The following is a 14,482-nucleotide window of genomic DNA, read 5'->3' on the forward strand; positions in this document are numbered from 1 at the left end:
TCTTTACATGGATAGTCATAACTTTCATAAAATCTAAAGGATGTACCTAAACCACACAAAGTTTTACTAGCAACAATTCTTAAGCCATTGCAATGGTTAGTGACAGGGAGATGGCACCCAGCCCTTACACCTGCTTTCTGTTTAATTTGGTTATTTGGGTCTTACCATTTCAACATTCATACGTGGAATAAACTGACTGTCAACCATGAGGTCAAAAGTAAATGCTGCCCATGTTTTCTACATGTAACTCTCAACCTGCAGTTTTAAAACTTTAGCTAGAATCATCACAAAACCCACATTAATAACGCAAGCATTTAAACAAACAAATACTTTTAGTTTTCACTATTTCTCTTTTACCTGTGGAAACAAATGGTCCTTAAATGCTTCCAGACTGTGGCCTAGGCTAACGAGTCGACCAGTTGCAAAGATGAGGGGTGACTTTTCCTTCCTTCCCAGGCAGCGGTGCAGAAGTTTCCAGGCTTTCTCCCCTCTGCTCCAGCTGGAAAGGAACCCCAGAGGAGCTCAGAAAATCACGAATGGAGTGGAAGAACAGCCTCAGAAAAGTCAGGATGCCAAATCATCATGGTTTGATTTCTGCTTTCATGCACAAGCAGTTTTAGAGAAAGCAAAGCAAGACGTATCAGAGACACCACAAACCTAGTCTGGAGACACGTTCTTTAGCAGACAACCCCCGTACCCTGCTGTGTTGTCCTCATGCCGCTATCACCACTCAGAATGTGATTTATTTATTTCTATTTGCCATCCATCGTGCCCTCCCTCCCCCAGAACAGGAGCTCTGGGAGAGCAGGGACTTTTGTCCTAAGACAATGCCTGGCACGTACTAGCTGCTCAGTGAATGTTTGTGGAGTGACAGGATGCACTGACTGTCTGCCTTAGTTCTGCCGCTAGAACAGAACGCCACAGACTGGGCGGCTTGCAAACAACAGAAGTTTACTTTGTACAGCTCTGGAGGCTGGGAAGTCAGAGATCAAGGTGCCAGCAGATTTGGTATTTGGTAAGGACCCTCTTCCTGGTTCATAGACTGCCATCTTCCTACTGTGTCCCCACGTGGTGGAAGCGGCGAGGGAGCTCTCTCAGGTCTCTTTTATAAAGGCACTAATCCCATTCATGAGGGCTCCTCTCTCACATCCTGATTGCTGCCCAAAGGCCCCACCTCCTGTTACCATCTCATTGGGGGTCAGAGTTTCAACACTAGAATGTGGGGGAGACGCAAAACAGACCCTAGTGGTGACTGAGGAAGCTCTTGTAGGTGTATAGCCTGTCTCTCTAGGGAGATGAAAAAGCTGAGGCCAGTCAATGTCGTGGCCGTGTTGAGGTGTGAATCAGGCGGTGGGGGAGGGGGTGTGGAGACAAATAGAGACCGAGGACAGTCTCCCAACTCTTGGTGCCAGGGTACAATGACCTCAACCAAATAGCCCGAGGGAATTGAAACAGTTCTTTTCATCATTCACTGGATTTCTTTCCAAAACCTTCAAATCCTGTGGAGGAACAAAAGTAGGAGGATTATTTATGATCTTTGGTCCTTTTTTCTTTTTTTAACCTTGAAGCTGAGTGAACACAAACAATGGAGCTTACCCAAGAAGAATGTTGAAAGTTGCCCTTGGTTGTTTCACCCAAGTTCATCCGGCTGTTGAGAAGTGGCAGAGGAAATATGTCAGCCAGTGGTGTTGACAAATGTTGGTTTACGGAGAGTTCGGCCAAGTTCAGAGGATATTTGACACGCATGGCTCGCCACCCGCTTCTCAGGACCGGGAAAAAGGAACCACAAATATCTCATCATGTCCCTATGCCTTGGTCTCCTCATCTGTAAAAGAGAGTGACAAAGAACTAGCTCACCATGTTTGAGGATGCAGCAAGCTGGTGAGTACGAAAGTGCCCTGTAGACTGTCAGAGACTGTGCAGATGCATCGTGTTCCTTAGGAAAGGACCCGAATTCTGCCTGGCAGAGGTGGCATATCCCAGTGTTAGGATAATTTATTGAGACGTCCATTTGGAATTCGTTCTTACTGCATTTTTGTCTCTCTCATTCTAGGTAGATTGGCCTTTGGGTTTCCGTGTTTCAGGACTCTTTGGGCCACAGGATTGAAAGCAGGAGTTCTTCAAGATCGTTCTCTCTCCCTTTCTGGCCTGGCATTAGAGAAGATTGTGCTAATGGAGGAAGGAGGCAGCCGGGGGAGGCTGGGGAGCAGAAGGTGAGAGAAGGGGAGGGGGCAGAAAGCAGGCTGGAGAGGTTCTCTCAGACCTGAACTGTCCAGGTCCTTACTCCCTTCCCTCCCAGGGCCCCAGGGAGGAGGCAGAGCTTCCCTGGACCCATGGACCCCCATCTTCTGCAGAGGCCACGGCCCAGGAACAGGTGAGCGGCTGGCCTGTCAGGACCTTGGGCTGTGAGAACATCAATACCCAGAGGCCCTTCCATGACCCCCAGGTGGGTAGTGCCACTGTGCTTCCAGGATGAGCCTCGCTCACTTCTGACCAAATGGGTGACTTTCTCCACCAGCCTGGTGAACTGGACGCTCCTAATCAGAATTAATTTGTTTTCAGAAAAAAATCTTGTGGTGTTTCTTTCGTGCCCATGTTTGTGGAATAAAACCCATCGCCTGCTCCATACAGAACACTATCTAATAAATGCCCTCCGACAAAAATGCTAGGTAAATAGCCACACCTGGACGAGACATATCCTGAAAGAACCAGTAGGAGTCAGGAAATCTCAGTCCTGTTTTTGCCTCTGGCGCTAACTAGCTCCGTGACCTTAAGTCAGTCACTTCCCCGATCTGTGCTTCCATTTATTTATTGGCTGAATAAAGAGAACTGGCCTCAATTCCTGGTCTGTGTTACTGCAAATTTAGAATGGATTTGGGAAACATGGAATAGTCACGAAACCGTATTCTTAACCGAAGATATAGTTTAGAAGCTGTTCCAGGACTGCTAATCTCCTCTTCAAAAAGAATTGACTTTTCGGAAAAGCAGAGTTTCTGCAACGACAGAAGACAGCCCGAAAAAATGTGACATTATGTCTGTTACCTGCTTAAGCCACACTTGTTCATGCACTTGTGGTCTCTCTGTCGGGATTTTGGTCTTCATGGTAATGTGTACCTCTCGAGATTTTCATTCTAAAAAGAAAAGCGCCTTTGAAAAAAACCCATCCTTCCATAACGGGCTCATCTTTCACTGGGGCTGGAGCAGTGTAAACACAACCGCAGGAGGCTCCGTGTTTATGTTTTCTCAATGACTTCCAGATCAAATTTGCTGTGTTTACAAGATGGAGACACTTTTTCTAACCGCCAGCATTGCAGATTCAAAGTGGGGGGAGGAGGGGGCAGTGGGGACGCCCCAGCTGGGCTCTCTCTGCTTCCAGTTACGTTGCATCTCTGGCAGTGACTCCGTGGTGCCCCAGCAGGATGGGCGCCTAGCTCAGCAGCCCACTGTAGACACTGACTTTTCATACTTAAATCGAATCAAGATGCCAGGTTATTATGATGATGATTTTAAACTTTAAGCCTCAGGCCTAGAGGTAGGATCCTGACTACAGAGAGAATCTTTTTTTTCTATGCTTGGCAATTGTTTTACTGTTCCCTATGCCTCCCTCAGTTCTTGCCTCATCCAGACTCTGTGAATCTCATTTTGAAGTTTCTCTTAATTCCCTTGAATCGTGAACAGTGTTAACCAGAAGCCCCTAGGGGAGCATGAAATTTGCAGGTCATCTCTTAAGGTACCTGTTAGTATTCAGACATGAAGCCCTTGAATCTTTTACCTTGAAAAAACATATCCCTTTAAAACAACCATTTCACTTAAATGCCCTTATGTCAGATGCTTAATGCTTATTTTGACCATGGAGCTGGCACCCCAACTGGCTGTCACAATGTCCTTGCAGGGATTTGTCAGTGGGCAGTGGGAGGCATTGGTTCGTCCATCAGTGTCTTCCATTCTTTCATGGGGAGGAGAGCGGAATTGCCTTCAGGAGCCTGAGTCGCATCAGGAGCTGATCCACCAGCAGCACTGCCCGGCTGTGTGACATTGGCCGAGCTTGACTCTCTGAGGCCCAGTTTCCTCTTCTGCTTTGGGGATAAGCTGCCGTTCCATGGGAGATGCCAGGCATGAAAGGACCTTATACTTAGTAAAACACCATGGAAGTGAGAAGTTCTGTGACCATCAGGCTCAAGATTCTTGGGAAGGTGGCTAATGGGGGTCAGGGATGCTCTCTGTTGCTATGCAACTGGGGATGTTTGTAAAAACAAGTTAAAAATTTTTGTTTAAATCATTAACATCCCTGAAACTCAGACCTGAGGTGTCCAGTGTCTCTCCAGCACTCGCTTACCTTTCCTTGGACTCTGCCATTACCGTGGCAAACACGTCCCTCACTGGGATTCCAGTTGTCCCCCTGTCAACGGGAGGGTTGGACTTGCTGGGGTCTAAGGAGCCTTTCAGCTCCAATGGGCCGCCCTTTTGCTCCGTGCTTCTCAGGCTGGTGTGTAGGAAGACGTGATGGAGTTAGAGGGGAGAAAAGGAGAGTCTCCACTCATACTTCTACTGAAAGCTTTTTTGGAAATAAATAAGCAAATGCAAACTTTATTACCAGGAAACTCAGATCTGAACCGATTTTAATGAGCGCTCTTATTCGATGTTTTAATTTCAAATACGTGTTCTTTGACTGTCCCCATCTCACTCACAGACCACGCACACGTACAGGTGGGCATGCATCATACATACACACCTATTTCTACTCTCTCCCTCCCTCCCTCCTTTCTTTCTTTCTTCCTGATTTGATTGTAAGTGTCTTATTGTATGCTATTTAAAATTTTTTTGAAATTGAGTAAGTAAGAATATTATTTTTTTAAAAGCAAAAAAAAAGATGATTTATAAAGGAAGTGGGCTGTGCTCTTTTGTATTTTCAGTTCTGTAATTTTGTTGCTGCAACTCACGATGCAAGTTCTCTGCTGGCTGGTAATCAAATAAAGCCTTCACCTGGGTCTGGAGACGTTTTGTAGACCTGACCCTGATGTTGACTGCTGTGTGACCTTGGGACAATCACTTCCCCTCTCTGGACCACAGCTGCCTTATTTGGAAAATGAAGGGGTTAGACCAGATAGTCTCGGAGGTACCTTCCAGACTTAACTCTCTCAATATTGGTGTCTCTCACTTTAATAAAAAATCTGAAACAATTAATAAATAGAATCCACCCTCCCAAAACACCTTTTTACTGATGAAACAGGCAAATACAGTAAAACTGCTTGCATTACAAAAAAGAATTTTTAAAAAGAGCTGCTTCATTTTAGAAATAATTTGATTTACGTGTAGCTTTTCAAATTCTCTCATACCTATAATTGATAAAATTGTGGCTAATTGGACATTTCAGTGATGGTTCTTTATCCCTAGCAGCTGACCCTGCCACATCCATCAGACAGATTCCCAAGAAACATCCCTGTAACGTTCAGCTGAAATCTCTAATGGGTGTGATCAAATCAGGCTTAATGTTGGCTCCAGTGAACTGTCACTTTGAAAGCTTGTGTTGCTTTCTCATTATCATTTTATTTCTACCATTAGCCACATTCAAACATATAAATCACTCCTAACATCTTCCAGGATGAAGGTTAACTCTCCCTGCTCAGAGCTGATCATCACTACAAGTGAGGAGCAGGGCATTGTGGAAAGAGGGGGACACAGAGTTGAGGGGGCATGCATGAGGTGACCTTGGGTAAGTCACTTCTCTCTCGGGGCTCAGCTTCCTCGCACCTACGTGAATGCCAGGTTGGTCTAGGTCATTCCAAAGCGCCCTTCGGTGCTGATGTGCAAAGATGTTGTACAATAGTCCCAGCAGCCCCTGGGGCTGTGTATATAAGAGCATGATGCCATAAAGCATTTCTGATGACTGCCCCTGCCGCAGTCCGGTGTATAATGGACTGACCCATGACGTCCTTTAGCTTTAGAAGGCGGAAGTAGTTCTTCAGACCCAAGAAAAGCACCTTAAGGTGGGGGGTCAGCAAAAGGCTTTATTTATTAAGCTCCAACTGAGCCTTTCGCTTACGAGCTTCCTCCCTCCCACCCCCGCAGCAGCCCCAGCTCAGGCACCTCCTCGGTTGAATTGCGACGAGACCCAGTTTTCCTGTTCAGTCCTGCAAGAATAAGGTGAAGTCTGTGGATAGTGGGTCTCGGGGTCCTGGGGAGCAGGTGAAAAGGCTCAACTTCCCTTTGCTGCTCTAGAGAGGGGCTTTCAAACTTTTTGAGACACGGAATTCTTTTTAAAAAATGAAATCTAGGGGCCGGTCCCATGGCCGAGTGGTCAAGTTTGCGCACTCTGCTTCAGCGGCCCAGGGCTTTGCCGGTTGGATCCTGGGTATGGACGTAGCACCGCTCATCAAGCCATGCTGGGGTGGCGTGCCACATAGCAGAGCCAGAAGGACCTACAACTAGAATATACAACCATGTACTGGGGGGCTTTGGGGAGAAGAAGAAGAAAAAAAGAAATCTAATGTGAACCCAATAAATAAAACAAATAAAAGTGGTGTTTACCCAGCATAAACTTGTTTTGTACTGTATGTTCAGATTTATGACATTTATCATAAACTCAACAAGAGGTTGTTCTAACACAAAGTTTTGAAACTGGAGGGGCTGGCCCCGTGGCTGAGTGGTTAAGTTCGTGCGCTCCGCTGCAGGCGGACCAGTATTTCGTTAGTTCGAATCCTGGGCGCGGACATGGCACTGCTCATCAAACCACGCTGAGGCAGCGTCCCACATGCCACAACTAGAAGAACCCACAACGAAGAATACACAACTATGTACCGGGGGGCTTTGGGGAGAAAAAGGAAAAAATAAAAAAAAAATCTTAAAAAAAAAACACAAAGTTTTGAAACTGGAGAATATGGGTGACAGTTGCTGTCTTATCAGCCTCCACATCTGATAAACTTTTGTAATTTGTTTTGTTGCACCGTTTCCAGGTTGCAAATGGGAACTTGTTTTGAGGGTGGCATTGCCATCCCAGGACACTCAAGTATACAGAGATAAGAAACTTTTTATTCTGAGGTCAGCCCTAAAATGAGTTACAGATTTCTCTGTTAGTGGTTTCGGATGCGTTAATGCAGTATAATTTAGTGGAACGTGCATATTATTTCTTGTTTTCGTTTGAAAAAATATTTCTAACGATATTATAAAAATGCAGAATTAACTGTAATGCTTGTAGAGTTTCCGAATCACTTGTGTGGAATGTCTTTGGGCGGCAGACATGGAGAATTCTGGAGGCTTAGGGCAGCCCTGCTGGGGGCTCGGTAAAGTACGTTCTCTGCCACACAGGGGCAGGGAAAAGGGCCCACGGTGACGCGGAAGTTGCTGATATGTAAAGCCATGTTCCCAAACCAGATTCTCAAGACTTGGGGATCTTTCAGTGCCCTCCCTCTTGTGGTTTTCCATTCCCTTGATGGAATCTGTTTTTTTGATGTTCCCGCCTCTCCTCAGCAGGCTTCAGATGAGCTGGAAAGATCTTTAGGGCCAGCATGTTGGGAGAAGTACAGCCCTTCCCTGAGACCACCTGGAGGTGGGAGGAGAGGACTGAAGACCACTCCAAAGAGAAGGCTCGTCCTAGACACGCAATGAGGGTCACTGGACCTGCCTTCCCTGGACCCCCACCCTTCCTCTTAGATAGTCTCCTTCCAGTCCAACCCTGGAGGTTCTGGCCTTTATTTTTAGTAATAAAGCCAATATTTCCATAATACTCCAGTGTGCCAAGTTGTATATGAGGCACTGTGGGGACACAGAGATGAATAGGCTCAGGCCAGGCCCCCAGTGGCTAACAGTCAACAGAAACGTAAGCTCCTAGCCCGTTTCACCTGAAAGAGATACTAACTGGGTTCACGGTGCTCCTCAAATATTATTTTCAACAGCAACTCGGCTTGTCTCAACGATCTTTTGATACGAATTCATTTTTGAAGTCCCAGTAAGATCTCTTTGAATGCTCACATTCTTCTGCCCCCACTCCCACCCCGACCTCTGAAGTGTGAGAAAGCACACTTCGGGATGTCTGCCAATGATTGATGGCCCAGCTCTCTCTTTGTATTCCTTGGCCTGTAGGTTTAGATCTCAGATTGTTTCAAAATGGCCAGAAGCAGTCAGCATGTGGTATCTCTGAAATCTTAGAGACACCGGGTCACACGCTAGTATCATACAGCTGAAGAAATTATTAAAAAACAATAGAATTCTCAGTCAAGGTTGAAGCCTTTGCTTCTTGGGCAGTGAGGAATAGAATCCCAGGGAAAGCAATTTTGCAGAGGAAAATAATAAGGAAAATGAGAAGTAATGTCCGGCCTAAGCCCATATATTGTTTCTCCTTTCCCAGGGGTCCCCAACAGTGGAGGCGGGCCAGGGCCTGCTTCCCGTGTGCTTGCACACGTGTCCACTCCACAGCCCCACTGATGATCAAAGTGTCTGTCTCTTAGGTGCGGGGACGGGACTTTGCAGGTGATTCTCTCTCTCTGAGCGCACAGACTTCTAGGCATGGTTAAAGGTGTGGAAAATGAAAGGAGGTCTGTGAACAATTTTCTGTATTTCCAAGAGCTGGACGAGAATTCCGCGTTTGCTTGGCTATGGGTTTGCAGTCTCATCAAGATGCCCCCTTTCTTTGCTTTTGGTGTGTCTGGTCACACCAAGGACTACCTCTTGCAAACTAGAAGCTCTGCTGGGCCGAAGAGGACAGTGATGAATCACCTGGGGTTTGACAGCAGCCAGATCTGGGGTCAAGCTTGTGCTCATCCGCTTCCTAACCAAATGACTGATGGAGCTGCTTGATCTTTCTGAACCTCATTGTCCTCATCTGTAAAATAAAGACAATAATAATGCCCACCTCAGAGACTGGTTTGGGGTCGATCCACAGTAAGCCCTTGACTGAAGGCAGCTGTAATTGTTAGTAGCTTTGATTCATGAAAGATGAGAAACTGAATTACTATTTAAGAAAAGTAGCACATTGGTAGGCAAAAATCTTTCAAAACTTGTAGCTCAGAGGAGTTCTAGTTGACGAAAGGTGACACCGGCAACTGTAAGATTTTTTATTTTCAGTGGGGCAGAGCAGGAGACACCTGGGTGTGATTAAAATTTAATGGAGAAACTTTCATTTCGTTCCTTTGGGTTGTCTATGCCCATCTTCTGGTGTCATTAAACAGGCCCAGGACGATAGCACAGGCCACATGCCCCGTGGTGACCTCTTTCTAAGCCACCTCTGTGTTATCTAGATGGAAAACTGTTGATTGAAAAGAGTAGAACAATCTCCTCTGTCATGCAGATCACATTCGATCAGGACAGCATCCTGTTAATTCAAAAGACACCCACTCTTCCCAGATGGTGACATCAGTGACATCAGTGGGGAGGATGGGGGGGATTTGAGGACAGTTTACCTGGGAATGAAGGTTTCAATCATACTACCACCCAGTGGTGGGCGGAAGTAACTTGGATAAATGAAGCCTGTTCTAGGATTTGGCTTAATTCTCCATAATCTTACCACTACTCTTTGCTCTTGGAGGTCTTTCTTGGCTATATATTGAGACCCACAGTTTTTCTTCTTTTAAAAAAATATTGTAGACCTAAAACTGCTCTAAAAAATGAAGACTATATACGTATATTCAGCACAAGGTCATGAAACATTAAATTTGGTTCCCAACTTTTCTTCCTGTTCGTATGTTACATGACTTGAGGGCTGGAGTTTCATACCTAATATTATGGATTTCCCTATTTATTGAGCGTATGGGGAAATTTCCTGTTGAATGTCAACCCTCTTCCCCTCTTTCCTCCAACACACAGCCCTCCTACTCTCTTCCTGTGCAGTAGATGCTCTTTAGAAGGTCTCTTTTAGGTTTTCTTTCCGTCACACAAGGACGTTGCCGTGAATAACAAGGTCTTTCTTCTTGCAGTTGAAGACTTCAGCTTTATGACAAATGGGATATATTCATTTTCTTCTCTATGAGACACTTGAGATGGAATAGTTCATTGAAGGGGGAAGGGAAAACTCATTGTGGAAATCCATTTAGTTTTGTCTTGACTAAAATGAAAGGAATGGAGATTAACAATTCAAAAATGGAGCTTGTTAATTAAAATTAACTACAATTACACAACTTGTCATGCAGCTCACTGGGAATCATTTCTCTCCTGCTTGATTGTGATGATGAAAACTCATCTTCTTCTAGGATAAAATGAAGTCATTCTTATCACAGAGAAAATCTGTTTCCCAAGACTGGCAGCAGAAGTGTTTCTTTTTCTAGAACTAAAAAAAAAAAGCCCCAGGGCTGGCCCGGTGGCATAGGGGTTAAGTTTGTGCACTCTGCTTCAGAGGCCTGGGGTTCACCAGTTGGGATCCTGGGCACGGACCTACGCACCACTCATCAAGCCATGCTGTGGCAGCATCCCATATACAAAATAGAGGAAGATGGGCACCATGTTAGCTCAGGGCTAATATTCCTCAGCACAAAGAGGAAGATTGGCAACAGATGTTAGCTCAGGGCCAATCTTCCTCACCAAAAAAAAAAAATAATAATAAAAAATAAAAGCCCCTAAAATGGTATATTAAATCAAGTTGTTTTCCAGACTCAACTGTGTACTAGTGTATGTTTGAATATGGGGGAAAGTTCCAGAGTTTTAAATACCTGAACAGGTACACAATTTCAAAATAATTCTGATATGACTGAAGCTATACTCAAGATGCTCTGTGCCTGTATCATATGATTTGTTAGATATGATGATTACCATGTTCTAGAATTCCCCTCCCCACAAAGGAGATGAATTTATTCACATATGGTTACTGCTACACTGTCACGTAGATATGACAATGCTACTAAGTGAGACTTCGTCTTTTAAGAAGCTCTCCCAGAGAAATAAAGAGATTCAAAAGGAAGCAGAGGAGTGGGGGAAAATAGACTATGGGCTTTAATGTCTGGAATAATTCCAATTCTGTAACAAGGGAGAGCAAGACTGCCCTACCCCAAGAGGCGAACTCCACTGGCTCAAGTGATCATGAGGGACCCTCTCCAAGAGCGAAGCCATTCGCTGGCAATCGCAAATGGTTTTGCCCACCTCTGGCCTTTGGACAACCTGTTAGTAAGAGAAAGAAAGGTCCTTTTATGTTCAAATCTCCCTGCCTCTGAAACTGCCCTTCAGAAACGCTATCTTTCCCATTCTCTCTTTTCTTGGCAACACTCAAGTCCTTTGTAAACATCCTCCCGGAAAAGTCTCTGTAGATCTGTCTGATAAACTTCGAATGGGGGAGAGTTTAAACTTCTGTCTGAGAACAGATTGGATGGAGAGCTTAAAAGATTATTCCCTTTCAGAGAAATCACCCAGCTTGAAAACGTGTCGAGGTGACATAGAAATGATATAGTCCTGGTCTTTCCACACAGAGTTTTTTTTCTCTCTCCAGAACCCAAAGTTCTTATGAGGATTGTTGCTGATCAGGAGGATGGCAGGCCAAGGCTCTTGATTCTCAATCACAAAATTGGGAAAACCAAGGCAATGAAACATTAAGAGACAAAAATAGAGTTAACTAACATATAAACCACTCCAACCAACAGAAATAGCCCACTGGATCAGAAATGAATGCAAATTTTTTTTTAAAGAATTTGCTGGCAACTTAAATCTCATTTTTCAAATCCATCCATCTCCCCTTCTTCCCATCCTCTTCCATCACAGGCCAAAGGAAATATATTTGACTATTGAAAATATATTGATTTTCTCCCAAATTTAAGATTCCTAAGGAATCACATGAATGAAAGGATAGGGACCCCGATGGGTTTCAGGGGCAGCTCTCCACTTCCTCTTGTCTTACTCTGGTTTCTCCCCATTGGAAGTAGCGAGTTGCTTTATATGCAGTGATCAGTGGGCCTTTCCGATCCCAGAAGACATTGTCAGACAGCAGAGGATGGTTACTCCAAAGTAGAGGGGATTCCCACTCTGGATGGAGGTGGGACCAGAAGACCCTGAAGGTGTCTTCCAGGTCTAAGGCCCTGGGGACCAGTCCCTCAATCCCATCCCAGAGCTCCACTTGTGATTCAGAAGCAATTGGTGCACGTCTCAAGAAATCACACTTAGGTGTGTCCCCCTCCCACTCAAGTGATCAAACAGCAGGTATGGACGCTTGGTGGGAACAGCAGTGCATTGTCAGTTTGTTAGGCCAGGGTTGAGTGAGAGTGGAGAATGCTGGACTAGATGAGGTTAAAACAAAATAGACAAACAAATGAAAAGCCTTCTCTTCTTCAAGTGGTGTCTCTTAGGTGAGACCAGGACTCTGAGCTCCTAGATGACAGACTGTGTCTGATTTTTAAAATTAAGGCTTATTGAGGTATATTTGATGCAAAATAAACTGCACATATTTCAAATGTACAATTTGAGAAGTTTTGATATATGTATACACCCTGAAACCATCAACACAAACAAGATAGTGAGTATATCCATCACCCTCAGAAGTTGCCTCGTCTCCCTTTCCCCTAGTCTCTAGGCAACCACTGATTTGCCTTATGGTACTGTAGGTTAGTTTGTATTTTGTAGAGTTTTATATAAATGGAATCATAAAGGATGTACTCTGCTCTTTCTGGCTTCTTTCACTCAATATAATTATTTTGAGATTAATTCATGTTGTTGCATATATCAATAATTTATTTCATTTTATTGCTGAGTAGTAATCTATTGTATGGATATACTACAACTTCTTTGTCTATTCACTTATTGACAGACTTTTCTATTGTTTCCAGTTTTTGGGTATTAAAATAAAGCTGGGATAAGTCTTTATAATGACATACACTTTCATATCTCTTGGGTAAACACCTAGGAGTGGGTCCATATGTTAGGCCTATGCTTAACTTTTTAAGGAACTGTTTTTCAAAAACATTCCCACCAGTGGTGTGTGGGAGTTCTGGTTATTCTAACCAGAATCCGGTCTCCATCCTTGCCAACACTTGATATAGTCAGTCTTTTTAGTTTTAGACTAGTTTTAGTGGGTGTTTCATGGGTGTGTATCCCCTTGTGATTTTAATTTGTATTTCCCTAATGACTAATAATATACATCTTTTCATATGCCATCCATATTCTTCTTAAGATGAAATGTGTGTTTAAATCTTTTGCCCATTTTGTAATTGGTTGGTTTGTTTTCTTATTATTGAGTTTGGAAAGTTCTTTAGATAACCTGAAGAGAGGGAGGAGGAAAGACAAGCTTCATGGAAGAGATGAAATTTATTGGCAGGATTTTGACAAGTAGAGAGTAGAGAGAACATGAGTTATCAACTAGAGAGAATAATATAAAGTATATTCAGCAAGAATTCAATAGGATTGTAAGAAAGGCTGCATGAAGATAGTGGGTGGTCTTCATATTGTAGAAGCTCTTGAAAGGGAGGCTAAAGAGTTTGTGTTTAATTCTCCAGGCAATGAGGGGCCATGAAAACTTTTTTTTAAGACAGGTTTTTTAAGAGGGAGAGGATTGTTACGGGAGTTGAACCAACAGCACTAACGTGACCACTTCATGCTCACATCCTTTTACAGATGCAATCACACCTTGCCTGCTTGCTACCAGAGTCAGGAGGAGGTGAAAGGGAGGGCTAGGACTTATGGGAGAGGTTGATTGGCAGTGGGGTTTTAATCTCACTGGAATGTTTTCATGGGCATCGCCTTTCCCTTCCTGGATGGGTGGATGAGTGGAGTTTCCTTGGGCGTGTTTTTCTTGGGCACTTTTATTGGGTTTCAACTAAAAACACAGGATATTGGTATGGATCCTCATGGTTTAGGTTGAGCAGTCCACCTCCAAAACTTCCTTGAGGTTACATTTTATCTAACCCTCTCTCTGACTGTTCAAATGCCCGCCAAACACAGATTTATAGAATGCTGAAGCTGGAAAGGGCCTCTGGGACCATCTGAACCATCCTTATCCTCTTAGTTCCTCTGTTCTGTGAAGAAATGAGGGAGAGAGAATAACTCAATTCCAATGACGTGAATCTGATCACCCGGTTGACCTCTATAAAACCCTTCGACGGCAGCCCGAGGTCTTTAGCTAGAATGACTATATGTCCTGGTTTGCCCAGAATGGTCCTAGTTCTTGCTTGTTGCCCTGGTGCAATTACTCATAGTGACCCCATTCACTCCTTCAAAGCGAACCAGTTTGGATGATAAATTATATGGCCCCCTAAGGAATCCTTTCCAACATGTAGGGCTCGATGTAGAGACAGCATAGGGTGGGGGAAGTCTCAGAGTTACTGTGAGGGGTTTGTAAGCCCATCATGCTTATACAGTCCCTCAATCAGCAGAGAGGAAAATAACACAACTACATTTCAAGGGCCTAAGAAGAAGGTTGAAATTAAGCATAGGAATCACTTGAAAATGTTGGAAAAGAGGATCCAGCCCTCCTTATCCAGCCTCTCTCCTCACCTGCTCATCTCCTAATGCTCTGCTTCCCTCCTGTGGTCCAGCCCCAAGGGAGGGACAGTCGTGGTGCCTTGACGCTGCCATGCTG

The 14,482-nt window shown here is 44.4% G+C and overlaps 1 long non-coding RNA gene across 3 annotated transcripts in view; it reads left to right on the forward strand.

The window, feature by feature from the left end:
• The window catches only part of LOC106832573 (uncharacterized), a 28,843-nt gene extending 22,036 nt beyond the window's left edge, over nt 1–6,807 (forward strand). For 2 of the 3 annotated variants that reach the window (XR_006528224.2, XR_006528225.2), the window contains exons 2-3: nt 1,569–1,881; nt 2,054–6,807. This is a non-coding gene — a long non-coding RNA (uncharacterized lncRNA). The remainder of the gene's footprint in view (nt 1–1,568; nt 1,882–2,053) is intronic. The other variant, XR_011503223.1, reaches the window with a different exon arrangement.
• Nucleotides 6,808–14,482: the final 7,675 nt, after the last annotated feature.

The sequence above is a fragment of the Equus asinus genome, chromosome 5 (assembly GCF_041296235.1).
Source record: "Equus asinus isolate D_3611 breed Donkey chromosome 5, EquAss-T2T_v2, whole genome shotgun sequence".
In the NCBI taxonomy this organism is placed as follows: domain Eukaryota; kingdom Metazoa; phylum Chordata; class Mammalia; order Perissodactyla; family Equidae; genus Equus; species Equus asinus.